Source organism: Moschus berezovskii, chromosome 7, assembly GCF_049115385.1.
Source record: "Moschus berezovskii isolate FMDL1 chromosome 7, NW_MosBer_1.0, whole genome shotgun sequence".
NCBI classification, from domain to species: domain Eukaryota; kingdom Metazoa; phylum Chordata; class Mammalia; order Artiodactyla; family Moschidae; genus Moschus; species Moschus berezovskii.
Genome location: NC_142466.1, coordinates 87633156 through 87659651, shown reverse-complemented (window position 1 = coordinate 87659651; position 26496 = coordinate 87633156). Strand labels below are relative to the sequence as shown.

Here is a 26496-nt window from a genome sequence, read left to right as displayed (position 1 = left end):
AATGGAGAAGTAGATATTCTGGAAATATAATCTTGGTTAAAGAGAAAGAAACAACTGACACAGCAGGAAACAAAGTTATCACGTCTCATCCACAAACACAGTTCAATCCTGCTAGTCTAATCTGTAAATATCTGAAAATGATAATAGCTCACATCTTTAATTTGAATTAAATTATCTTTTGTGATTTCTGACAACCTTGATTTGTTTGGGATTTTTGTACATAAGCACATACTTAAAGTATTTTACTGTGTTCAGGTTTGGGTGCATGTTTTAACATTATTTATTTTTAAGTGGTTTTTTAAATACATGCTTATTGTAGAGAATTTTGCAAAGAGTAAAAGGAGATCACCTGAAATTTCACTATACAGTTAACTTTTCCACCTTATTTAACTTTTCCACAGTCTTTTTTCTGTGCCTGTGTAGTGACTCCAGCTATCCAATCAAACTGTTAAGAGGTTGTCTCTCTCCTCTTTCCAGAGAACTCCAAACCTTCTTGACGTGACCAAGAGGTCAGGCCCCTTTCATTGTCCCTTGAGGGACAGAAAACCAGGAATTTAAACCATTGACTAAAAGGCTCCTTTGGGGGGGACTGTTGCTTTTGTTGTAGCCAGATTCAGGAAGTCTGGAGCCAAGCCAGTGCAATGCAGAGACCCTGTAGGGAGAGAAGCGGGGGCCTCAATCAGGTAAGTGTGTATGATGGTCTAGACTATCCACCACCAAAGGAAACATGTATCTCTCTACCATGGTCACTGCCATTCTGGTGGAAGCTTCTCTGGAGGAAGGCTCAGAAGCAAAGGGAGCCTCCTTCATTGGTATTGCTCAGGCAATGCAATTGCAGCCTGGAGTCCCCTAAAGTCATGTCAACCTTTCTATTGACACCCACACCCCCATCCTCACCCCCACCCCACGAGATACACTGTGTTTCTGTAGAGGCTCATTCATATGCAGCAGCATTTGGTCAGGAAGAGGCAAATATCAGCCACACAATGTGTCTCCTACCGGTTTTTCTCATCCACAATTACAACTCTGCTACTGGACTCGGTCTCAAACATCCAATCTAAACACAGTCTTGTTTGCTCCAAACAGCTTATCAGTGAAACTCTGCAGTGGGAGGAACAGAGGGCTGCCCCACCACGTCCCTAAAAATCTGACCATGCAGTAAGATATTGTAACACTGGAAATAGGGAAGGATGCCTTCCCCACTTGCCTTGAAAATATCACTGACTCCTAGTTTTCAGAGAACTATAGAAACAATTCATCTCTTCTGCTCTGTTTTTATTTATCTGAAATGATTCACCCCAAATTGCTGAAAGCCAGTTACTATAAATTGTTTTTCACTTATTAAAAACAGTATCAAAGATCATATTATAATTGAAGGCAGTTTTTAAAAGAACCAAGAAAACAGGCAATGAGTGAACATCATTGTCAGCAGAATGGTTTGTCATCAAATGCAGTTTGCTGCTGCTGCTGCTGCTAAGCCACTTCAGTCGTGTCCGACTCTGTGTGACCCCATAGACGGAAGCCCACCAGGCTCCCCCTTCCCTGGGATTCTCCAGGCAAGAACACTGGAGTGGGTTGCCATTTCCTTCTCCAGTGTGTGAAAGCGAAAAGGGAAAGTGAAGTCGCTCAGTCATGCCTGACCCTTAGCGACCCCACGGACTGCAGCCTACCAGGCTCCTCCGTCCATGGGATTTTCTAGGCAAGAGTACTGGAGTGGCTTGCCATTGCCTTCTCCGCAAATGCAGTTTCAGTTCAGTTCAGTTCAGTTCAGTTCAATCGCTCAGTCGTGTCCGACTCTCTGCGACCCCATGAATCACAGCACGCCAGGCCTCCCTGTCCATCACCAACTCCCGGAGTTCACTCAAACTCATGTCCACAGAGTCGGTGATGCCATCCAGCCATCTCATTCTCGGTCGTCCCCCTCTCCTCCCGCCCCCAAACTTTCCCAGCATCAGAATCTTTTCCAGTGAGTCAACTCGTCGCATGAGGTGGCCAAAGTATTGCAGTTTCAGCTTTAGCATCAGTCCCTCCAATGAACACCCAGGATTGATCTCCTTTAGAATGGACTGGTTGGATCTCCTTGCAGTATAAGGGACTCTCAAGAGTCTTCTCCAACACCACAATTCAAAAGCATCGATTCTTCGGCGATCAGCTTTCTTCACAGTCCAACTCTCACCTCCATACATGACCACGGGAAAAACCATTGCCTTGACTAGACAGACCTTGGTTGGCACAGTAATGTCTCTGCTTTTTAATATACTATCAAGGTTGGTCATAACTTTCCTTCTAGCTATGGGTTATTCATGATGGTGTAGTGTCTCTACTCTGATTGTGCACTCTGAGCAGAAAACCATTTTGAACATCAACAAATTATACTTACAAAAACCACTGAACAAAATACTTGAGTGTTTTGAAATATATATGAAATACATATATATATATATATAGAGAGAGAGAGAGAGAGAGATTCATTTTGAAAACTACTTGCTAAAGAGTATACTTTCTACCTTTAAATAGGTTACAACTGAACATGGGCATTGCTGACACACAAAAAAGAGAATATTTCTACAGAGAACATCTAAGCCATGCATGCAAACAACCAATACCTATGAATAAAGAATAAATACACAAATAAAGTATGCACACAGTTTATGTACAACATTTGATTTCATATCTGGAGGTTCTACAAAAGAAAAACAATAAGGAGAAAAAAGCTTTTATTATTCAGGGAAATCATGGTGCTTCAAGAAACATGTGAAAGAAGGAGCGGAAGTGCTGGACAAAGCATTGCTGGGATCAAATTCCTGACATGAGAGAGGGTGGGTGAAGACTTGGTCTTGTGAATGAAAAACCACATGAAAGTGTAATGCAAACACCAGATGGCCTGAGGTAGGGAGAGTGATTTCATAGGTTCTAGGAAGAGAAAGGACATTTGCAGGACACTTACAGCCCATCATCTTTCTAGATTATTGAGGAAAACAAGAGCCAAGTCTCAATCTATATTTACTCTTTATAGAGATCCTTCAAGTTATACTGCCTGAGACTAATTCTCCCAGAAGGAATAAATGCAAATTTGCTGTCCATTAAAGTTAACTGTATTTCCATCCGTGACTTCCTTGCTTTGAGAGGAATAATTATCTTGGGAGTTAAAGAGCACAGCACCATGGTATGTGAGGCATTAGTAACTTTGCAGAAAACTTATGTTTTCACAATAGGGATAGAAGCATCAGGAGGGACCTTTTAAAATAGCTGGGAACAAAGTTGGGAATTCCAAGTCAAAATTTTCTACTCTAAACTTACGAATCTTTCTTCTCAGTGTTAATTGCTCTCTATCTTTGGTCACCCATGAATATGTTCATCCCATTATCATAAAATGTTCTTGAAATTATTCCTGGAGGCATCACTCCACCTCCATGGCTCTACCCATTCCCTTTCCCTCTTCATGAGAGTCCAACCAGCATGGTGACCTGCAATGGGGTTTATTGGTCCTCCAGAGGACTCTGCAGGAAGGGCACAACTCCACTGATACACACTAGCTCCATCAAACTTCTGGAACTTTTTCCCAAAATGTCTCCACTATATGCATCTGGAGCACATGGACTTTCTCTCTTCAAATGTTCAAGTTTTCTTCTGCTTGGTGGCTTCTGTCTCCTCCTCATTTCCTGTCTTAGGTCAAGACAAATGAATTTTTCACCAGGAAAGCCATTTGGATCTCTGAGGCTTTAACTCCTAATTCATGTTATTTAGTCCATTGCCTTTAGGTTTTCGCCAGCTCATTTTACCCTTGTCTTGACTGTTGTCTTCTGCAGTTCTGTATCCACACAAACTAGGAGTCTTCTGAAAGCTCCTCCTATGTGAATAGCGGCCTTGTTGTACCTGTTCGATATTCACTCCACAGATAGATGATCAAACGCTAGGAACTTCTGACCAAGCAAAGAAGAGATTATATGGGAATTAATTATGTAATTATATATTTTATTCTATAGAACATGCTTTCTGATATTAAGCCACTCTGCCCCATCATCCATGCAAAGGATCTTTCAAAGACACCATCAGTTCAGTTCAGTTCAGTCGCTCAGTCGTGTCTGACTCTTTGCGACCCCATGAATCACAGCACACCAGGCCTCCCTGTCTATCACCAACTCCCGAAGTTCACTCAAACTCACCTCCATCGAGTCAGTGATGCCATCCAGCCATCTCATTCTCTGTCGTCCCCTTCTCCTCCTGCCCCCAATCCCTTCCAGCATCAGAGTCTTTTCCAGTGAGTCAACTCTTCACACGAGGTGGGCAAAGTATTGGAGCTTCAGCTTTAGCATCAGTCCTTCCAATGAACACACAGGATTGATCTCCTTTAGAATAGACTGGTTGGATCTCCTTGCAGTCCAAGGGACTCAGCACAGTCTTCTCCAGCACCACATTTCAAAAGCATCAATTCTATGGCGATCAGCTTTCTTCACAGTTCAACTCTCACATCCATACATGACCACTGGAAAAACCATAACCTTGATTAGATGGACCTTGGTTGGCAAAGTAACATCTCTGCTTTTTAATATGCTATCAAGTTTGGTCATAACTTTACTTCTAAGGAGTAAGCGTCTTATAGCAATCAGCATCTGCAATGATTTTGGAGCCCAAAAAAATAAAGTCAGCCACTGTTTCCACTGTTTCCCCATCTATTTCCCATGAAGTGATAGGACCAGATGACATGATCTTTGTTTTCTGAATGTTGAGCTTCAAGCCAACTTTTTCTCTCCTCTTTCACTTTCATCAATAGGCTCTTTAGTTCTTCTTCACTTTCTGCCATAAGGGTGGTGTCATCTGCATATCTGAGGTTATTGATATTTCTCCCAGAAATCTTGATTCCAGCTTGTGCTTCTTCCAGTCCAGTGTTCCTCATGATGTACTCTGCAATAAGTTAAATAAGCAGGGTGGCAATATACAACCTTGATGTAGCCCTTGTCCTATTTGGAATCAGTTTGTTGTTCCATGTCCAGTTCTAACTGTTGCTTCCTGACCTGCATACAGGTTTCTCAAGAGGGAGGTCAGGTGGTCTGGTATTCCCATCTATGAAGCCTACAAGACCTTTTAGAACTAACAACCAAAAAAGATGTCCTTTTCATTACAGGGGACTGGAATGCAAAAGTAAGAAGTCAAGACACACCTGGATTAACAGGCAAATTTGGCCTTGGAGCACGGAATGAAGCAGGGCAAAGGCTAATAGAGTTTTGTCAAGAGAATGCACTGGTCATAGCAAACACCCTCTTCCAACAACACAAGAGAAGACTCTACACATGGACATCACCAGATGGTCAACATTGAAATCAGACTGATTATATTCTTTGCAGCCAAAGATGTAGAAGCTGTATACAGTTAGCAAAAACAAGACCAGGAGCTGACTGTGGCTCAGATCATGAACTCCTTATTGTCAAATTCAGACTTAAATTGAAGAAAGTAGAGAAAACTACTAGACCATTCAGGTATGACTTAAATCAAATCCCTTATGATTATACAGTGGAAGTGAGAAATAAATTTAAGGGACTAGATCTGATAGAGTGCCTGATGAACTATGGACGGAGGTTTGTGACATTGTACAGGAGACAGGGACCAAGACATTCCCCATGTAAAAGAAATGCAAAAAAGCAAAATGGCTATCTGAGGAGGCCGTACAAATAGCTGTGAAAGAAGAGAAGCAAAAAGCAAAGGAGAAAAGGAAAGATATAAGCATCTGAATGCAGAGTTCCAAAGAATAGCAAGGAGAGATAAGAAAGCCTTCCTCAGCGATCAATGCAAAGAAATAGAGGAAAACAACAGAATAGGAAAGACAAGAGATCTCTTCAAGAAAATTAGAGATACCAAGGGAACATTTCATGCAAAGATGGGCTCGATAAAGGGCAGAAATGGTATGGACCTAGCAGAAGCAGAAGAGATTAAGAAGAGGTGGCAAGAATACACAGAAGAACTGTACAAAAAAGATCTTCACGACAAAGATAATCACGATGGTGTGATCACTGACCTAGAGCCAGACATCTTAGAATGTGAAGTCAAGTGGGCCTTAGTAAGCATCACTACAAACAAAGCTAGTGGAGGTGATGGAATTCCAATCGAGCTCTTTCAAATCCTGAAAGATGATGCTGTGAAAGTGCTGCACTCAATATGCCAGCAAATTTGGAAAACTCAGCAGTGGCCACAGGACTGGAAAAGGTCAGTCTTCATTCCAATCCCAAAGAAAGGCAATGCCAAAGAATGCTCAAACTACTGCACAATTGCACTCATCTCACATGCTAGAAAAGTCATGCTCAAAATTCTCCAAGCCAGGCTTCAGCAATATGTGAACCGTGAACTTCCAGATGTTCAAGCAGGTTTTAGGAAAGGCAGAGGCACCAGAGATCAAATTGCCAACATCCCCTGGATCATGGAGAAAGCAAGAGAGTTCCAGAAAAACATCTATTTCTGCTTCATTGACTATGCCAAAGCCTTTGACTGTGTGGATCACAAGACACCATAGGAAGGTTTTTAATCCTCAGTCCTGGTTTAGATATAAGAATATGACAGGGTGATCTGAGCAATCATTTTCCAATATGATATGATCTGTGGGTTTGAAGAGGTCTTGTTTATCTATCCTAGTCCTTAGAGTAGTGTCAATAAAGATTTATCCTTTTGGATTAACTTTATCTTGATAATATATTTGAAACCTAAAACAGGGTTTCGAATGACACACAGGGACAGAATAGATTATGTTCAAACAGATGAACTGCTCAAAGAAATGTATGTCCTTATTCTGTAAGTATGAACAAATTACTTGATGTGGTATTCCTCAAAATGTTATCAGTTATTCTTACCTTTCTGTGAATTAATCTTATTATGAAATTACTTTCCTGCTTTCAACTACTCACAATAAAGGGAAGAGATTTTTTTTTTAAATGAAGATTATCATGAAATACAGAGTTTTGTTCCCTACTGTCCATTCTAAAGGAGATCAGTCCTGGGTGTTCACTGGAAGGACTGATGCTAAAGCTGAAACTCCAATACTTTGGCCACCTCATGCGAAGAGTTGACTCACTGGAAAAGACTCTGATGCCGGGAGGGATTGGGGGAAGGAGGAGAAGGGGATGACAGAGAATGAGATGGCTGGATGGCATCACCGACTCGATGGAGGTGGGTTTGAGTGAACTCCGGGAGTTAGTGATGGACAGGGAGGCCTGGTGTGCTGCGTTTCATGGGGTCGCAAAGAGTTGGACACGACTGAGCGACTGAACTGAACTGAACTGAACTGAGACTTACCTTGGCAGAGAACATAGACACCAGGGTAGATAATGTTTAGAAAGTCAGGAGGAAGGCTCTACCAGTAAAGGCAAATGGTGCCTTCATGCCTGTAGACGAAAGCCTCCAAAAAGCAGGAAAGCCGATCACCATGTTGTTTCTTCCCAAAGGAAGTCCTCAGGGTATAGCCTTGTATCCACTTCATCCATAGTCTTGGTCAAGAGCAACAACCTCTGAAGAGCACTTCCTGTTTCAAGTGACTATTGCAGACAAAAAGCTGAAACAAATAACATAGAAACAAATAAAAGGGGCCACTGACTCAGGGAGCAAGACACTAGCCAGCTCCCCCAACACACCAATGGTAGGTTAATAGACTTCTTAAAAATCACTTCTTTATGGGGTTTGTTTAATAAAGATGAAAACACAGTACACTTTTACAAGGCATTTTTTCTTCAATTGTGTCTTTTACTGTGTTGCTTAAGTGGCAAACTCTTTTATACTCTTGCCAAAAAGAAAAGTAAGGGGAGGACTAAGAAAGAATGTTGTATTTTGGATTTGAGAATCCAAAAGGAAAGAATTGGCAAAACGTTCCGAAATAATGGCAGATAGTTCTGCTGGCTCCATATTGGACTTTATCTTGAAAAGACTGTGTATTAAATTATACAGGGTTCTTAAAAATTCAAAGAACTCTTACTTTGACAAAACATTTTTCTATCATCTGGTTAGAATTCTTGCCCAGTTAGCTCCAATCTGCTATTTCCTCCCCATGTGTTTTGCAAACCATGGGAAGAGGGGGTCATTTTTTTTTTTTTTGCAGGAGTCAGGAATGAGATGCAATTATGGGGGCCTGTGTGCAGGATGGATGATATTGTCCCCCAAGCCAGCCAACATAGAAGACCACTTGTCTGCATCCAGGGACTGCTGATTGAATTTGGCCTGATGTATCCTATAAAGGGCCTTATCGGTCAGCTCTCCTCCTCTGTTTATTTAGAAAGAAACCATTGTGTGATGTGCTTATTCTAACAAGGACTGCAGAACAAGTACTGCTTTTGACATGATGGATCTTCAGTGTGCATGTGTGTATGCACGTGCGCGCACACACAGTCCCAGAGGCCCTCCTGCCTGGTATGTATGGAAAAGCCTCAGATCGGAGCTTATATATCTGAAGTTCCAGCAGACAGATTTGCAGTCAGCCAGAGGATTTGCTATCCTCAGTCTTAACCAACAGTATATTTGGGGGACAGTTTATATTCAGAAATCCTGTGTGTTGGAATGCTGGAATAACAGCAATTTTTGGTAATTTGCCTGGGTTTGCATTTGTGCTTTCTTTGGCCTAATCTGCTTAATTAAGACCTGAACTCTGGCTGGCTGCCAGCATTCACAGAGCATGTAGGCACCAGATTGACTCACCTCTATTTCTGTCGACTGAAAAATGACATTCCTCCTGCTTTGTGAGCCTCTTGCCCTGGGGAAAGGCATATATTGAATTCACTTGACTGAAAATAAAACTTTAAGTAAATAAAGATACAAAGTGATTGCACCCATTTTCCCATTTATCCCTCATCCTCTAAAAATCAAGATGTGTTAATAAGGACTCCATCTCAAAGGGAAACCAGTAGTGAGCACAAATTAGTGCTTACTGAACAGATGAGAGTTCACTTGGAAAGAAACATTCAGGCATATGTTGACATGTCTGCTGAGCAGCCCCCATGTTCAAGCACCAATGGGAACTCTAGACAAAGGTCCCCCAATCTTGCTTAAGTCCAGAAAGGGACAGAGACATGTTCATAGCAAGCTCTCACATGACCAGCATGGAAAAAGTCTGTTTTGGAAATGCAAGCAATGTGCCCAGAAAGGGACTTTGTTTTGTTCTGGGAGTTGGGGTTCCTATAGAGGCCTCATCTGAACTGAAACTCATTCCCATCAGTAGCAGTCACATACATATGCCCTGGCACGGAACAGCACAAAATGAAACACACTTTTCTTCCCAGTGAATTGGAACATCCATATGTATATGTATATCTCTACATATGTATTTATAAGTGTGTATGTGTGTGTATTAGTCACTCAGTCATGTCCAACTCTTTATGACCCATTGGACTGTAGTCCACCAGGCTCCTCTGTCCATGGAATTCTCCAAAAAGAATACTGGAGTGGGTAGCCATTCCCTTCTCCAGGGGATTTTCCCAAACCAGGGATCAATGGTATATTCTTTACCATCTGATAAATGGTATATTCTTTACCAGTGATAAATTAAGGAGAAGAAAAATAACTGATAATTTTTGATGATATGTATATTGCCGTGGCTTCCCAGGTGGTGAAGTGGTAAAGAATCTCCCTGCCAATGCAGAAGACACAGAAGACCTGTGTTTGATTCTTAGGTTAAGAAGATGTCCTGGAGTAGGAAATGGCAACACACTTCAGTATTCTTGCCTGGAAAATTCCATGGACAGAAGAGCCTGGTGGGCTACAGTCCATGGGGTCGCAAAGAGTCAGACATGACTGAGCTTGTATGCATGCACAAATATTGCCTTAATTATTTTTCTATATTCTAAATTCAGTTCAGTTCAGTCGCTCAGTCATATCTGACTCTTTGCAACCCCATGGACTGCAGCAAGCCAGGACTCCCTATCCATCACCAACTCCCAGAGTTACCCAAACTCAAGTCCATTGAGTCGGTGATGACATCCAGTCATCTCATCCTGTGTCCTCCCCTTCTCCTCCCACCTTCAATCTTTCCCAGCATCAGGGTCCTTTCCAGTGAGTCAGTTCTTTGCATCATGTGGCCAAAGTATTGGAGTTTCAGCTTCAATATCAGTCCTTCCAATGAACACTCAGGACTGATCTCCTTTAGAATGGACTGGTTGGATCTCCTTGCAGTCCAAGGGACTCTCAAGAGTCTTCTCCAACACCACAGTTCAAAAGCATCAATTCTTCGGCAATCAGCTTTCTTTATAGCCCAACTCTCACATCTATACATGACTACTGGAAAAACCATAGCCTTAACTAAAAAGACCTTTGCTGGCAAAGTAATGCCTCTGCTTTTTAATATGCTATCTAGGTTGGTCATAACTTTCCTTCGAAGGAGTAAGTGTCTTTTAATATCATGGCTGCAATCAGAATCTGCAGTGATTTTGGAGCCCAGAAAAATAAAGTCTGACACGGTTTTCACTGTTTCCCCATCTATTTGCCATTAAATGATGGAACCAGATGCCATGATCTTAGTTTTCCGAATGTTGAGCTTTAAGCCAACTTTTTCACTCTCCTCTTTCACTTTCATCAAGAGGCTCTTTAGTCCTTCTTCACTTTCTGCCATAAGAGTGGTGTCATCTGCATATCTGAGGTTATTGATATTTCTCCCAGCAATCTTGATTCCAGCTTATGCTTCTTCCAGCCCAGCGTTCCTCATGATGTACTCTGCATATAAGTTAAATAAGCAGGGTGACAATATACAGCCTTGACGTACTCCTTTTCCTATTTGGAACCAGTCTGTTGTTTCATGTCCAATTCTAACTGTTGCTTCCTGACCTGAATACAGGTTTCTTAAGAGGCAGGTCAGGTGGTCTGTTATGCCCATCTCTTTCAGAATTTCCCACAGTTTATTGTGATCCACACAGCCAAAAGAATCAATTCTTCGGCGATCAGCTTTCTTCACAGTCCAACTCTCACATCCATACATGACCACGGGAAAAACCATAGCCTTGACTAGATGGACCTTGGTTGGCAAAGTAATGTCTCTGCTTTTTAATATGCTGTCTAGGTTGGTCATAACTTTCCTTCCAAGGAGTAAGTATCTTTTAATTTCATTGCTGCAATCAGCATCTGCAGTGATTTTGGAGCCCAAAAAAATAAAGTTTGACACTGCTTCCACTGTTTCCCCATCTATTTCCCATGAAGTGATGGGACCAGAAGCCATGATCTTTGTTTTCTGAATGTTGAGCTTCAAGCCAACCTTTTGGTGCTGGAGAAGACTCTTGAGAGTCCCTTGGATTGCAAAGAGATCCAACCAGTCCATTCTAGAGGAGATCAATCCTGGGTGTTCACTGGAAGGACTGATGCTAAAACTGAAACTCCAATACTTTGGCCACCGCATGCGATGAGTTGACTCATGGGAAAAGACTCTGACGCTGGGAGGGATTGGGGGCAGGAGGAGACGGGGACGACAGGGAATGAAATGGGTGGATGGCATCACCAACTCGATGGACATGAGTTTGAGTGAACTCCGGGAGTTGGTGATGGACAGGGAGGCCTGGCGTGCTGTGATTCATGGGGTCGCAAAGAGTCGGACACGACTGAGCAACTGAACTGAACTGAACTGAACACAGTCAAAGGCTTTGGCATAGTCAATAAAGCAGAAATAGATGTTTTTCTGGAATTCTCTTGCTTTTTAGATGATCCAGCATATGTTGGCAGTTTGATCTCTGGTTCCTGTACGTTTTCTAAATCCAGCTTGAACATTTGGAAGTTCACGGTTCAGGTATTGCTGAAACCTGGCTTGGAGAATTTTGAGCATTACTTTACTAGCATGTGAGATAGTGCAGTTGTGTGGTAGTTTGAGCATTCTTTGGCATTACCTTTTTTTGGGATTGGAATGAAAACTGACCTTTTCCAGTCCTGGGGCCACTGCTGAGTTTTCCAAATTTGCTGGCATATTGAGTGCAGCACTTTAACAGAATCTTCTTTTAGGATTTGAAATAGCTCAACTGGAATTCCATCACCTCCACTTGCTTTGTTCATAGTGATGCTTCCTAAGGCAAACTTGACTTCACATTCCAAGATGTCTGGCTCTAGGTGAGTGATCACACAATTGTGATTATCTTGGTCATGAAGATCTTTTTTGTACAGTTCTTCTGTGTATTCTTGCCACCTCTTCTTAATCTCTTCTGCTTCTGCTAGGTCCATACCATTTATGTCCTTTATTGAGCCCATCTTTGCATGAAATATTCCCTTGGTATCTCTAATTTTCTTGAAGAGATCAGTAGTCTTTCCCATTCTATTGTTTTCCTCTATTTCTTTGCACTAATCACTGAGGAAGTCTTTCTTATCTGTCCTTGCTATTCTTTGGAACTCAGCATTTAACTGTACATATATTACATATAGGAGAAGGCAATGGCAAGCCACTCCAGTACTCTTGCCTAGAAAATCCCATGGATGGAGGAGCCTGGTAGGCTGCAGTCCGTGGGGTCGCTAAGGGTCGGACACGACTGGGCGACTTCACTTTCACTTTTCCCTTTCACACATTGGAGAAGGAAATAGCAACCCACTCCAGTGTTCTTGCCTGGAGAATCCCAGGGAAGGGGGAGCCTGGTGGGCTTCCGTCTATGGGGTCACACAGAGTCGGACACGACTGAAGTGACTTAGCAGCAGTAGCAGCATATTACATATATGGTGGTGCTAGTTGTGCTAAGTCACTTCAGTCATGTCTGACTCTTTGCAGCCCTATGGAATGTAGCCTGCCAGGCTCCTCTATCCATGGGATTCTCCAGGCCAGAATGCTAGAGTTGGTTGCTATGCCTTTCCCAGGGGATCTTCCCAACCCAGGGATCGAATCTGCATCTCTTATGTCTCCTGTATTGGCAGGTGGGTTCTTTACTATTGGTACCACCTGGGAAGTGGGATTTAGGCGGGCTATAGTCCACAGGGTTGCAAAGAGCTGGACATGACTAAGTAACTCAGCACACACGTATATATACACTATATGTTTGCACAAACATATATGAGCATATATATATATATGCCATTATTGGCTAAGTTCGTATCTTTTTAGATATCTAAATTAACTGTTTTATTCAAGAATAATTGACAAACAATACTATGTTAGTTCTAGGTGCATAATAAAGTGATTCAGTATTTCTTTACATCACAAAGTGATCACACATGACAGTTACATGGCAAGCTCAGTGCAACCAATCATAATGGAGTCTAAATTTTCTTGTTCAAATCCTGGCTCTACCCCATCCAGCATGCCTAATCATGAAGTTACTGAAAGTATTAATGTTCTCCTCTACCAAATAAGGATGATGACCATACCTGTGTCATGGGATTGTTACAAATCTTCAGTGAGACAATATATACAAGACACTTAGCATATTCTTTGGTACAAAGTGAGCATTCAATAATGTCATAGATTACTACATACAAATGAAATAAATATACACATCATGCAACTTAGACAATAGAATTGGTTTCCTTATAATTATTTACTGTATTTCACTAACCTGTATAATAACTGAATTATTAAAATACCACTTTCTTTTCTACTTTGTATTGATTTTTCTTTCCAGATCTGCCATAACTCAAGTCATGTTCATGTAAATGCAAGGGTATTTGTAAAGGTCAATAAAGGTGGTGATTCCCAGTTGTTAGACTTTACATCAATGAGAACTATATTTTGAGATTCCTGTTACCCACAGTGCCTCTTTGTGATGAATCACGACAGATAGGTCCTCATAACTATAAAAGGCATTCATGTAAATGCAAAAAAATCAGGTCATTGCTAGATATTTTGGTTAGTAACTCTTCCTCACAAGACTGTGACCTTTTTGAAGATGGCCATATTTATCACAGCCTCTCCCACAGCAAATGGCAGCACATTTGGCTTATCTAGGACTGTTGCTGGGCTTCCCAGGTGGCACAGTGGTAAAGAATGTACCTGCTAATGAAGGAGTTGCAAGAGACACAGTTTCCATTCCTGGGTCAGGAAGATGCCCCTAATGTAGGAAATAGCAACCCACTCTAGTATTCTTGCCTAGAAAATCCCATGGACAGAAGAGCCTGGCAGGTTACAGTTCACGGGGTTGCCAAGAATCGGACATGACCAAGTAACTGAGCACACACAGGACTGTTGCCGTGAACAGGGAAGAAACAAACACCTCCTTAGTTTCGAATGTAGGGCATATGACATGTGACTTGATCAAGTTCATTTAATGGCACAAAACTACGTGGCCTTTTCCTGATTACAAATCCTCAAAGACTTATCTCTAACCAAAGAATCACATTCAAAATTTTAATCTGTGTAGGAAATGGAAGATACATGCAGTCTTTCTGTAAAAAAGTATGTTAGGTTCTGAGAACACAAATAGTAGCTACTCAATATTTGTGTTAGGGAACAGTGTCAGTGCCACAGGGCTTAAGAATGTTATCTTATAGAAATTTGTGAAAAAAAATCCAGAACTATAGAAAAAATAAAAAGCATAGACACTTAGGCCAGTGATGATAGGGATCATCTTCTTGAGAAGTGTTCAAAAAGAAATTGAAGTGTTCATTTAATAAAATTTCCATTCAATACTAGTTTCAAGATATTCCCATTTACACAATGAAGATTTTCTTGATCACCCTGGCCACTGATGAACCAATTCTCCACCTTCTAAATTTCTAGAGCAATGGCTGTTTGTGTGCACCTCCTGCCATAGGACATGGTAGAGTACAGAGCTCATTATGTTTTCTGTGAAAATTCACCAGCTCCCAATCTTGATTCTGAGTCCAACTCTGAGCTCTATTCCCCTGTGACTGATCATGACTTAAGTAACACCTTGCTATCACACAATTCCTTGCCAATTGAACACTTCATCCATAGTAGGATGCTTGCAGATTAGAGCACTTGATATGTGGAGTTTTCATGTTTCTTCACTTCTTCAGGAGACACTGGACTTTATTGGTATGCAAGAAATTCCCTCAGTGTAGGTGAGTCTAGTTATGCTCTATGCCAGACAAGAGCCACTTGAGTTACTTGAGCTGAGTTACCAGCTGCCCAGGGGTTAATCTGGGTGGGAGTGTTTCCAGTTTATTTTGTATATCTGTGTAAATATACTGGGCCAATCAGAAAGTAGATAATAAAAATAAGTGAAATTAGTAACATAAATATATAAATAACATATTATGAATAAACAAATATACCATAAGGAGATTTCAGGAAGACAAATGTGGGTTATTTGAAAATACTAATAAAATTAACAAACCTCTGATAAGATTGAACAAAAAGTTTGTTTAAAAAAAAAAAGATTTTTCATATTTCTATTCCCAGCCTAGATGGAGTATGAGGAACAGGATCTACAAAACCACCTCAAAAAAACAAACAAACACAATAGAACAAATATTTGAAACAATGGTTTTCAACACTTTGGACATCAGAGATAAAAGACAGTGATCCTTAAGAGACACAGAAAAAATAAGATAAGGCCTAGGATTGTTTCATATTTGTACCTTGCAAGAGATTCTAAACCACAGCATGGGAATGGAGAGCACAGGCAGGTCCCCAAATCGAAGAGGTGAAGATAAACATCTGGATAGGGTAAGGTGGCTGGAGTTCACAGGGCAGCATACAAAGAGGGTAGCTGCATAGACAGAGAACTCCAGAGATCTCTAGAGGTTTTCCTTTATGTATTCAATATAGTGAGCAGTGCATATATGTGAGGAAACTACTCAAGTCTGGGGAAAGATCTTCCCCAAAGAGATACAATAGTACCTGGCATGCACACAAGACTGGCAGCAGTATGGCAGCAGTATCTGTTACCATCAGGAAAACAATATAACTCATCTAGCATTGAATAGAATATTCAGAAATGGGGATAATTAGCACTAGACTAAACACTACCTTGGTCCCAACTGACAAATATTAAAATCAATCTGCCTCCAAGTAACTCAATAGCATCCCGTAGAAAAACATAAAGAATATATGGAAGAATGCAAGAATATCCAGCATCTTTGGCATCCAATCAAAAACTACCAGGTATACAAAGAAGCAAGAAAGCGCAAGCCATAATGATGAGAAAAAAATCAATCAAAAGATTATACACTGCAAAAGGAAAGAACAGTTGACTTGAGAACATAGCAAGAGACACCATCTAAAGTCAAATACAAAGGAAAAAGTTTCTCAAGCAAAAATAAGAAACAGAGCTTCATTATGTTATGAGACCACATCAAGTGACCTAATATGCACAAAATTGAAGTCTCCAAAGGGAAGGGTGCAGGAGAAGACTCTTTAGAGTCCCTTGGACAGCAAGGAGAGCAAATCAGTTAATCCTAAGGGAAATCAACCCTGAATATTCATTGGAAGGATTGATGATGAAGCTTCAGTACTTCGACCACCTGATGCAAACAGCCAACTCATTGGGAGAGACCCTAATGTTGGGAAAGTGAAGCCAAAAGGAGAAGGGGGAGGAGAGGATGAGTGGTTAGATAGTGTCTCTGGGTCAATGGACATGAATCTGAGCAAACTCCAGGAGATAGTAGAGGACGAAGGAGACTGGCGTGCTGCAATCCGTGGGGTCACAAAAAGCTGGACACAACTTAGTGACAGAACACCAACAGAGACCCTAGCCAACCACATGTTGAATTCTTAGATAGACCATCAGGAGTAAGGGATCCACAGCTAAAAAAGTAGAGAATATGTGAATCACGCCCAAACTTCACCCAGTGCCTGGCACAAAGTATATGTTAGTTTCTGGCATTATTATTCTATTATTACTCTTATTCCCAGCCATCCTAAATCTTAGTAGAAATTTTCCCAAAAAATTCTTCCAGCTGTATACTCTGCTTCATCTCTGTAGATGGGACCAGTGTTCTCTCTGTGAAGGGATTGTCACCAGGTCATCACCAGGACCTTTAGAATATCTTCGAATGGTATCTGAACTGGGCTCAGTTCATGGTTTCACCACGTAGTAAACATGTCACCTTGGACGAATTACTTAAATTCTCTGGCTTCAGTTTCTTCATCTGTAAAATAAAAATGGTATTTATCTCAGGGTTGTAATGAGGATTAAATTAGTTAGTATGTGTAAAATGCTTAAAATAGTGCTTACCACAAGGTAAACTATAAGTTTTAGTTATCATTACCATCAACAATTTAAGATTATTCTATTAACATCCAAAATTTTAATATTGCTTCTTGTCATTGTAGAGACTGCATCCCTGAGAACTGAAGAATTATATGATACAGTTATTTCTTATCTATTATATAACTGGATTTTTAAAACCCAAAGATATAACCTAGTATAGTTGATCTGAGTTTTATTTTCATGTGTTTTACTTTTCTCGCTGCCCCCTTCATTTCTTATTTTTCTATTATTGTTCACTACAAGTATGATAAAAATTAACCACATCTGTTATTTATCTTTTCATCCTGGGGCAAGGCAAATGTGTATAGTTCCCTCAGCATAACAGGAACCATATGGAGCCCATGGAATTATATGTATTATCAGTTTACAAATTCAAACTTTTCCAAAGATTGTCCACTAGCAGCACAGGGTTCTTGGGTGCAAGAGTTTGCACTGTGATGTTTATACTCCGCAAACATGTTGGTATAAAACATGCTTGCAACTGGCGCCTCATCAAAGTGATGGGGCTTAAAAGTGGTTTCCAGTGGTTCTCAGACTCTGCTGTACATTAGAATTGCTTCAGGGGCTTTAAAATTCCCTGTTCTCAGGCCACACCTCATACCAATTAAATTAAAATATGTTGGGGAGAATAGATTGGCAGTGGCATCAGTATTTTTTTTTCCTTTTAATTTTCAAGGAGATTCCAATGTGCAAGCAATTTTGAGAAGCAGCAAGAATTTAAAAAATAAAAATAAAAAGACGAAATTATTTGGTCACTATACGGGGAAAGACCAAAAGACACTTTAGCTTGATGCGAGTTGTTGCCATCCTCCTTAGGCGATGCACATGTCAGGGTAAAAATTTCATCTCAAATCCCAATTAGTATCCCTGAAGTACAGCACCTCATGAATATCCTCCTCAGAAACAGCAAGCACTGATTGACTAGGCCCAGAGGATACAATCTTGCTCTATTAAAAATAAGAGAGAAAGAGAGAGACTAAGAGAAGAAACTTAATCCATTTGTCCAATTTTCAAGTCAATTGCTCTTCACTCAACAAGTTACATCCGGGGCTTAACACAAGCTCTGAGTCTGTTATGCTTAATCACATACAGTTGGCCTTCAGACGGAGATCAGAAGGTGATATACAAGGTACGTTCCAGGCACCAGCTGGCTCCAATTCAGTGTCCTGGAAAGAGCTATGCTGAACAGTGGGTCACTTTTCAGAGGATGGCCCGCTGGACGCCTCTTAGAAGACAATCTGCTTTGATCTCAAAGGGCATGTTCACTCTCATGAAAATCTCTGGGTCCCACAGCTCTCTACAATGGGCTCAGTGTCTACAGAATCCTTTCCCAAGTTGTCTTCTTGTTGCAGAGAAACAATGAGGCACTTGAATTTTCTATGAAAAGCTGTGCTGCCATCAAGAACTGGATCCCTCATCTTGATTTTTTTTTAATAGAAATAAAATTTCAAACAATAACTCTCCTTTGATATATAAAGTTGTCTTGCTCTGTAGAACTGACCTCTGATTGGTTTGGGTTAGAGATTTTAGCGATTATAGATTATCTGTAAAATGAGAGACTAGGCTCTGAAATGATATAATCTTTGAGACTACTTCTGGTTCTTAAGTTTAAAGTTATCTGATTCTGACCATCTAGAGGTAGCTTCGTATAGTTAAAATTAGACAAAGTTTAAAGTACCAATTTTACTATTTATTTTAGGCAAATTACTTATTCTTTCTGGACCTAAACTTTTGCACTTCTGAAAGGTGCTTTTCATTATACTTGCCCACTCCCCCCGGATCTAGAGAGTCAGATGGCTAAAAGCATGTATTCTAGAATCAAACTGCATACTCTGTACCCCAGCCAAGCAGACTCAGCTATGTCATTTTGAATAAGTTATTTAACATCCCCATGCTTTACTTCCTTTCCTTATAAAATTGGAATGTTTACAATTAATATTTCATAAGGTGATTACAGGGATTAAGTATGTCAATGTGTTAAACCTAGCACAAAATCTGACAAATAATAAACAATTAAATATAAAAACCATCGCTATCATTATCATATCATCAGTGTAAAATGAGACTGTATGAATAGCATAATTATAGATACAGGAGACATGTACACTCCCATCCCCCTTGTCCTCCCCTATTTCCAAGAATCCTCAGTCCTGAAAGCTTTCTTAACAACCGAGACCAAAGCTGTCAGAGCCTCAGTCTCAGTTGAGGAAAGAGGGACAAACAGAAAAGAAACTCTTCATTCGTCTGGTTCCAATTCCTTTCTTATTTCTTCCTATTTCTCAGAAACTCTGTATTAGCAAAATAGGGAAAAACTAATCTTTTTCTTTCTTTACTTAAACCACTCAATGCCTAATAAAATATTCCTCAGTTTTCCAGAGGTAAAATATAAATTTCCTCTGCAGGGATGAACAAATGGAAATAAATTATCAGATTTTTAATTGAAGTATAGTTGATTTACAATATGATATTAGTTTCAGGTGTGATTCAATACTTTTAGAGATTATAGTCCATTTAAAGTTGTTACAGAATAATGACTATATTTCCCTGGCTGTACAATATACCCTTGTTGCATATTTATTCTACATAGTCGTTTGTATCTCTTAATTCCACACTCCGATCTCCTCCATTCCCGTTTCCCTCTTTCTACTGGTAACCACTCATTTGCTCTTTATATCTGTAAATCAGTTCGTGTTTTGTTATATACATTCATTTGCTTTATTTTTTAGATTCCAAATATAAGTGAAAGCATAAAGTGTTTACCGTTTTCTGTCTGACCTATTTCACTAAGCATAATACCTTCTAGGTCCATCCATATTGTTGCAAATGGAAGTTCATCTTTTATGATGATGAAGTAACACTCTAACAGAGTTTTACCAAGAGAACGCACTGGTCATAGCAAACACCCCCCTCTTCCAAGAACACAAGAGATGACTATATACATTGATATCACCAGATGGCCAATACCAAAATCAGATTTACTATATTCTTTGCAATCAAAGATGGAAAAGCTCTAGAGAGTCAGCAAAACAAGAATGGGAGCTAACTGTGGTTTAGGTGCTTTCGAAAAATTAAGGTTCAAATTGAAATGGCAACCCACTCCAGTACTCTTGCCTGGAAAATCCCATGGATGGAGAAGCTTGGTAGGCTACAGTCTATGGGGTCACTAAGAGTCGGGCACAACTGAGGGACTTCACTTTCACTTTTCACTTTAAGGCGTTGGAGAAGGAAATGGCAACCCACTCCAGTGTTCTTGCCTGGAGAATCCCAGGGATGGGGGAGCCTGGTGGGCTGCCGTCTATAGGGTGACACAGCGTCGGACATGACTGAAGTGACTTAGCAATAGCAGCAGAAGCAGGGTGAAAGACTAGGCCATTCAAGCATGATCTAAGTCAAATATTTTATGATTATGTAGTGTAGGTGACCAATGGATTCAAGGGATTAGTTCTGGTAGACAGAGTGCCTAAAGAACAATGGAAAGAAATTTGTAACATTGTACAGGAAGTGATGACCAAAACCATGCCCAAGAAAAAGAATGCAAGAAGACAAAGTGTTTGTCTGAGGAGGACTTACAAATAGCTGAAAATAGAATAGAAGTGAAAGACAAAGGAGAAAAGGAAAGATATATCCATCTGATTGCTATTCCTTGCTATTGCAAAGAATAGCAAGGAGAGATAAGAAAGCCTTCCTCAGTGATCAGTGCAAAGAAATAGAGGAAAACAATAGAATGGGAAAGACTAGAGATCTCTTCAAGAAAATTGGAGACACCAAGGGAACATTGCATGCAAAGATGGACATGATAAAGGACATAAACTGCAAGGATCTGACAGAGGCAGAAGAGATTAAGAAGAGCTGACAAGAAGACACAGAAGAATTGTACAAAAAAGAAATTAATGACCCAGATAACCACAATGATGTGGTCACTCTCCTAGAACCAGACATCCTGGAATGTGAAGTCAAGTGGGCTTCATGGGGTCGTAGAGAGTCGGACACGACTGAGCGACTGAACTGAACTGAGCTGAACTGAACTATGAACAAATAAAGTGGAGGTGATGGAATTCCAGCTGAACTATTTCAAATTCTAAAAGATGATGCTGTTAAAGTGATGCACTCAATATACCAGCAAATTTGGAAAACTCAGCAATGGCCACAGGACTGGAAAAGTTCAATTTTCTTTCCAATCCCAAAGAAGGGCAATGCCAAAAACCGTTCAAACTACTGTACAATTGCGCTCATTTCACATGCTAGCTAGGTAGTGCTCAAAATCTTCAACAATACGTGAACCAAGAAATTCCAGATAAACAAGCTGGATTTAGAAAAGGCAGAGGAACCAAAGATCAAATTGCCAACATCCAATGGATCACAGAAAAAGAAAGGGAATTCCAAAACAAAACAAATCTGCTTTATTGACTATGCTAAAACCTTCGATTGTGGATCACAACAAACTGTGGAAAATTCTTAAAGATTTGGGAATACCAGACCACCTTACTTGTCTCCTGAGAAATCTGTATGCAGGTCAAGAAGCAATAGCTAGAACCAGACATGGAGTAACCGATTAGTACAAAATTGGGAAAGGAGTATGACAAGGCTGTATATTGTTCCCCTGCTAATTTAACTTATATGCAGAGTACATCATGTGAAATGCCTGGCTGGATGAAGCACAAGTTGGAATCAAGATTGCCAGGAGAAATATCAACAACCTCAGATATGCAAATGTCACCACTCTTATGGCAGAAAGCAAAGAAGAACTAAAGAGTTTCTTGATGAGAGTGAAAGAGGAGTGAAAAAGCTGGCTTAGAACTCAACATTCTAAAAACTAAGATCATGGCATCTAGTCCCATGACATTATGGCAAATAGGTGGGGAAAAAGTGGAAACAGTGACAGATTTTATTTTCTCAGGCTCCAAAATTACTGCAGATGGTGACTGCAGTCATGAAATCAAAAGAGGCTTGTTCCTTGGAAAGCTATGACAAACCAAGACATTATATAAAAAATCAGAGATATCACTTTGCCTACAAAGGTCCATACAGTCAAAGCTTTGGCTTTGCTAATAGTTATGTACGGATGTGAGAGTTGGACCATAAGAAGACTGAGCACTAAGGCTTTCGAACTGTGTTGTTGGAGAAGACTCTTGAGAGTCCCTTGGACAGCAAGGAGAACAAACCAGTCAACCTAAAAGAAATCAACGCTGAATATTCATTGGAAGGGCTGATGCTGAAGCTGAAGCTCCAGTACTTTGGCCACCTGATGTGAAGAGCCCTCATTGAAAAAGGCCCTGACGTTGGGAAAGACTGAGAGCAAGAGAAGGGGGCGACAGAGGATAAGCTGGTTGGATGGCATCACTGACTCAATGGACATGAGTTTGAGCAAACTCAGAGGCATAGTGAACGACAGGGGAAGCCTGGCATGTTGTAGTTAACGGGGTCGCAAAGATTTGGACATGACTTAGCAACTGAGCAAGAGCAACAACAACATTCTATTGTTTCTATGATTCTTCCACATCTTCTTTCTCATCTGTTGATGAGTACTCAAGTTGATTCTATCAATGGGCTATTGTAATGCTGCTATGAACACTGGAGTGCATGTAATATTTTCAAATGAGGGTTTTCATTTTCTTCAGACCCAGCAGTGGAATTTCTGTGTCATTGCTGTAGTTCTTTTAGTTCTTGAGGAACCTCCATAATGTTTTGTGGCTGCACCAATCACGATACCATCAATGTACTACGGTTTCCTTTTCTCCACATTCTCGCCAACACTGCTATACATAGACTCTCTGATGTTAGTCATCACTTTGACATCGTAGCTTTGATTTTACATTTCTCTGATGAGTGTTGTTGTTCAGTCACTCAGTTGCGCCTGACTATTTGCGAAAGTTTTATTTATCATTGGTAAGTCAAAGTAACTGAAAGTCATCTTCAGGAGTGAAAGGCTTCAGAAAACATTTAATATGTATACTCTTACTTTAAAAATTGCTCAAAGAATGCTGCAACATATTCAAGAATGGGGAAGCAATAATTTTTCTTCAAATACTAGTGAACAATGAAATTTAAAAATCCACAATTTAGGCTAGAAAGTTAATGCATATGAGGCATAACACGAATGTCAACAGTATGTCTAAAAATAGAAAACTATTGATGTATTGTAAAAAAAAATAACAATCTTTATCTTAAATCCTAAACAGTATCAGTTAAAATGAGAAAGAAAAAGTCTAGAGAGGAAAGAAAAGTATATCAAATGTGTAATCTTTCAGAGAGAAAAGTAAGAGCTCTTATTTTGGTTTTCACACTTTTTTGAGACAAAATTTGCATAACTTGAAATTATCCATATTAAAGCAACAATTTAGTACATTCACAGTATTGTGCAGCTACCACCTCTTAGTTCCAAAGCATCTTCATCATCTCAAAAGGGGAATGGGAACAATTGATTAATGGCTATGAAGTTTCCTGTGTGTATGGAGTTGCCTATTCTGGATATTTCACATAAATGGGATAATATCATACTTTAACTTTTGAAGTTTGTTTTGAAATTTGAAATATAAAAGATGCACCTAAAACAATATAATTTATATATTAACAGTGAAGAGATGGACCAAAATATTCTACGCAGAGAAATTCTGTTTTGTTCTCTTAAGCTACCAAATTGCCTATGGAAAATTTGCTAGACTACTAGGCAACCATCATCTGTTAAGTAGTTTTACTTGGGGAAACTTTAATAGGAAGAATTAAAATTAGCCTCTCAATTCTATGTCTGATGTCCAAAAACCTGGACTGACTAAAAAATCTGATAATTACTTCATGGAAAATTATGGTACCACTCAAGTCAAGGTTTATGCAAAAGAACAGAATCAGATATTTCTAAAAGAATTTCTTGGTCTTGGATGTCTGGTTAGGAAAACTGCCTTACAAGTGATATCAAAAGTATCCAAGTTCCCTGTCTCTTTCATATGCTAAACAAATAGGTTCAGACATCTCCCCTTCTCTTTGAGTGTTTATAGTGTTTCTGTGGTCTAATGTAGACCATGATAATAATTTGTATTCATAGAAAACCTTTTATTCATGAAATTTCAAGTACTTGAGCAGAACAAGCAATCCCAGGTCCCTGAAGTCCCAATTACGTTGGAGGCTTGCAGTTTTCCAGGGGCACTGGGCCTATTCGGATACCATTCTGCCTCCATCCTTTTTTTTTTCTCTCACATTAGAAGATATGCTATAGGATTATGCACCACATATTTGCTTCTGAGAAGTCTTTTTCTACAAAGGAAATATCCACAGGGGGTCACCTCTTGTTTGAAGACTTTTCTTATCCTTCCTCCTTCCCCTGCCCCCACATGACTCAGCACTGGCAACAGAATTAATTACTTTTTGCATTTCAATCTCCATTTTGGGCCTCCTTGGTGGCTCAGACAGTAAATAATCTGCCTGCAATGCAGGCGACCCGGGTTCACTGTTTAAACCTCTACCATGGTTTAATAAAGTCTACAAAGGTCCGTCTAGTCAAGGCTATGGTTTCTCCTGTGGTCATGTATGGATATGAGAGTTGGACTGTGAAGAAAGCTGATCACCGAAGAATTGATGCTTTTGAACTGTGGTGCTGGAGAAGACTCTTGAGAGTCCCTTGGACTGCAAGGAGATCCAACCAGTCCATTCTAGAGGATCAATCCTGGGTGTTCATTGGAAGGACTGATGCTGAAACTGAAACTCCAATACTTTGGCCACCTCATGCGATGAGTTGACTCACTGGAAAAGACTCTGATGCTGGGAGGGATTGGGGGCGGGAGGAGACGGGGACAACAGAGAATGAGATGGATGGATGGCATCACCAACTCAATGGACATGAGTTTGAGTGAACTCTGGGAGTTGGTGATGGACAGGGAGGCCTGGCGTGCTGTGATTCATGGGGTCGCGGAGAGTCGGACATGACTGAGCAACTGAACTGAACTGAACTGATGAGCTTCATGATTTAAGAAGTCCTAGATGTGAATTCTAGCTCCTTCCACTAACTAGTTGTGTACATTTGGGTCTCAGTGTGCTCATCTCTAAATTGGACACACAACCAGAATGATCCGAAAAAATTTTTATGCAAATCAGAGCAGATAGGCTGCAAACAGCAGCCTCCTAGGTAAGTGTACTCAGCCTGTTGCCTGTACAGTTTGCCGTAAGGGACCTTGGAAACAGTCCTTTATAATGAACATTCATGATTGGCATGCTGTCCTCAGTCTAGGCTCCAGACAGGTATCAAGGTACCTTTGGAGAGTCCCAGGGCACAGTGGCCAGAGTCTAAATTGGCCAAGTCATAATGTCCATTTGCACCAAACTGCAGAACAAGGAGCATGGGATTGAGGCCCTCTGCAAGGCCAAGTTCCCTGGTCACCAGAAGATGCACATCTCCAAGAAGTGGAGATTTACTAAGTTTAAGGTGGATGAGTTTGAAAACATGGTTGCAGAAAAGTGATTCATCGCAGATGGCTGTGGGGTCAAATACATCCTTAATTGTGGCCCTCTGAACAAAGAGTGGGCCCTGAACTCTTAAGAGCTTTACCCTCATTACTCACACCCACCAATAAATCCTACTTTCCTGTCAAAAACAAAAAAAAAGAAACAGTGCAGATATAGAACTTAAGACAAACCTGGTGCATAGTAAGTGCTCAGTCATTGGTAGCAATGAATAGCAGAGATCCCAGTAGTCATCCTGGTTTCAACATCACTGTGTACTATAATTTGGGCCATATCAATAGATTTTTTACATACACTTGCTCACATGTCTTTCATACTAGGTTGTCTAATCCCAGAATGACAGGCCCCTGGCTTGTTTGACCTTGTTTTCCAAGCACCAAGCACAGGAACTTCAAAAAAGTTGATTGAATTTGTGAATGAATTACTTTTCCCATGATTAACATTTTCAGTCTTTTTTTTTTTTTTTAACTTTCTAGACAACTTATAATCCTCAAACTGTCAACAAATGGCAGTTTAGACTTATTTCCAACTCTCCTTCCCTTGCAAGCTATTTGCTTTTGAACTGTGGTGTTGGAGAAGACTCTTGAGAGTCCCTTGGACTACAAGGAGATCCAACCAGTCCATTCTAAAGGAGATCAGTCCTGGGTGTTCATTGGAAGGACTGATGCTAAAGCTGAAACTCCAATACTTTGGCCACCTCATGTGAAGAGTTGACTCACTGGAAAAGACTCTGATGCTGGGAAGGATTGGGGGCGGGAGGAGAAGGGGACGACAGAGAATGAGATGGCTGTATGGCATCACCGACTCGATGGACATGGGTTTGAGTGAACTCCGGGAGTTGGTGATGGACAGGGAGGCCTGGCGTGCTGTGATTCATGGGGTCGCAAAGAGTCGGACACAACTGAGCCACTGAACTGAACTGAACACTGACAGATCTGAAATTTCCCTC

At 40.5% G+C, this 26496-nt stretch overlaps 1 long non-coding RNA gene and 1 pseudogene across 1 annotated transcript in view; one reads left to right on the top strand and one right to left on the bottom strand.

Moving 5' to 3' along the window:
- Positions 1–8700: 8700 nt before the first annotated feature.
- LOC129556982 (uncharacterized) overlaps positions 8701–26496 on the bottom strand; it is a 50706-nt gene continuing 32910 nt past the window's right edge. The window contains exons 2-4 of the long non-coding RNA XR_016037873.1: positions 17978–18043; positions 16862–16974; positions 8701–8725 (exon numbers count right to left, since the gene is read on the bottom strand). This is a non-coding gene — a long non-coding RNA (uncharacterized LOC129556982). The remainder of the gene's footprint in view (positions 8726–16861; positions 16975–17977; positions 18044–26496) is intronic.
- Positions 25168–25270, top strand: LOC129557653 (small nucleolar RNA SNORA70; annotated as a pseudogene).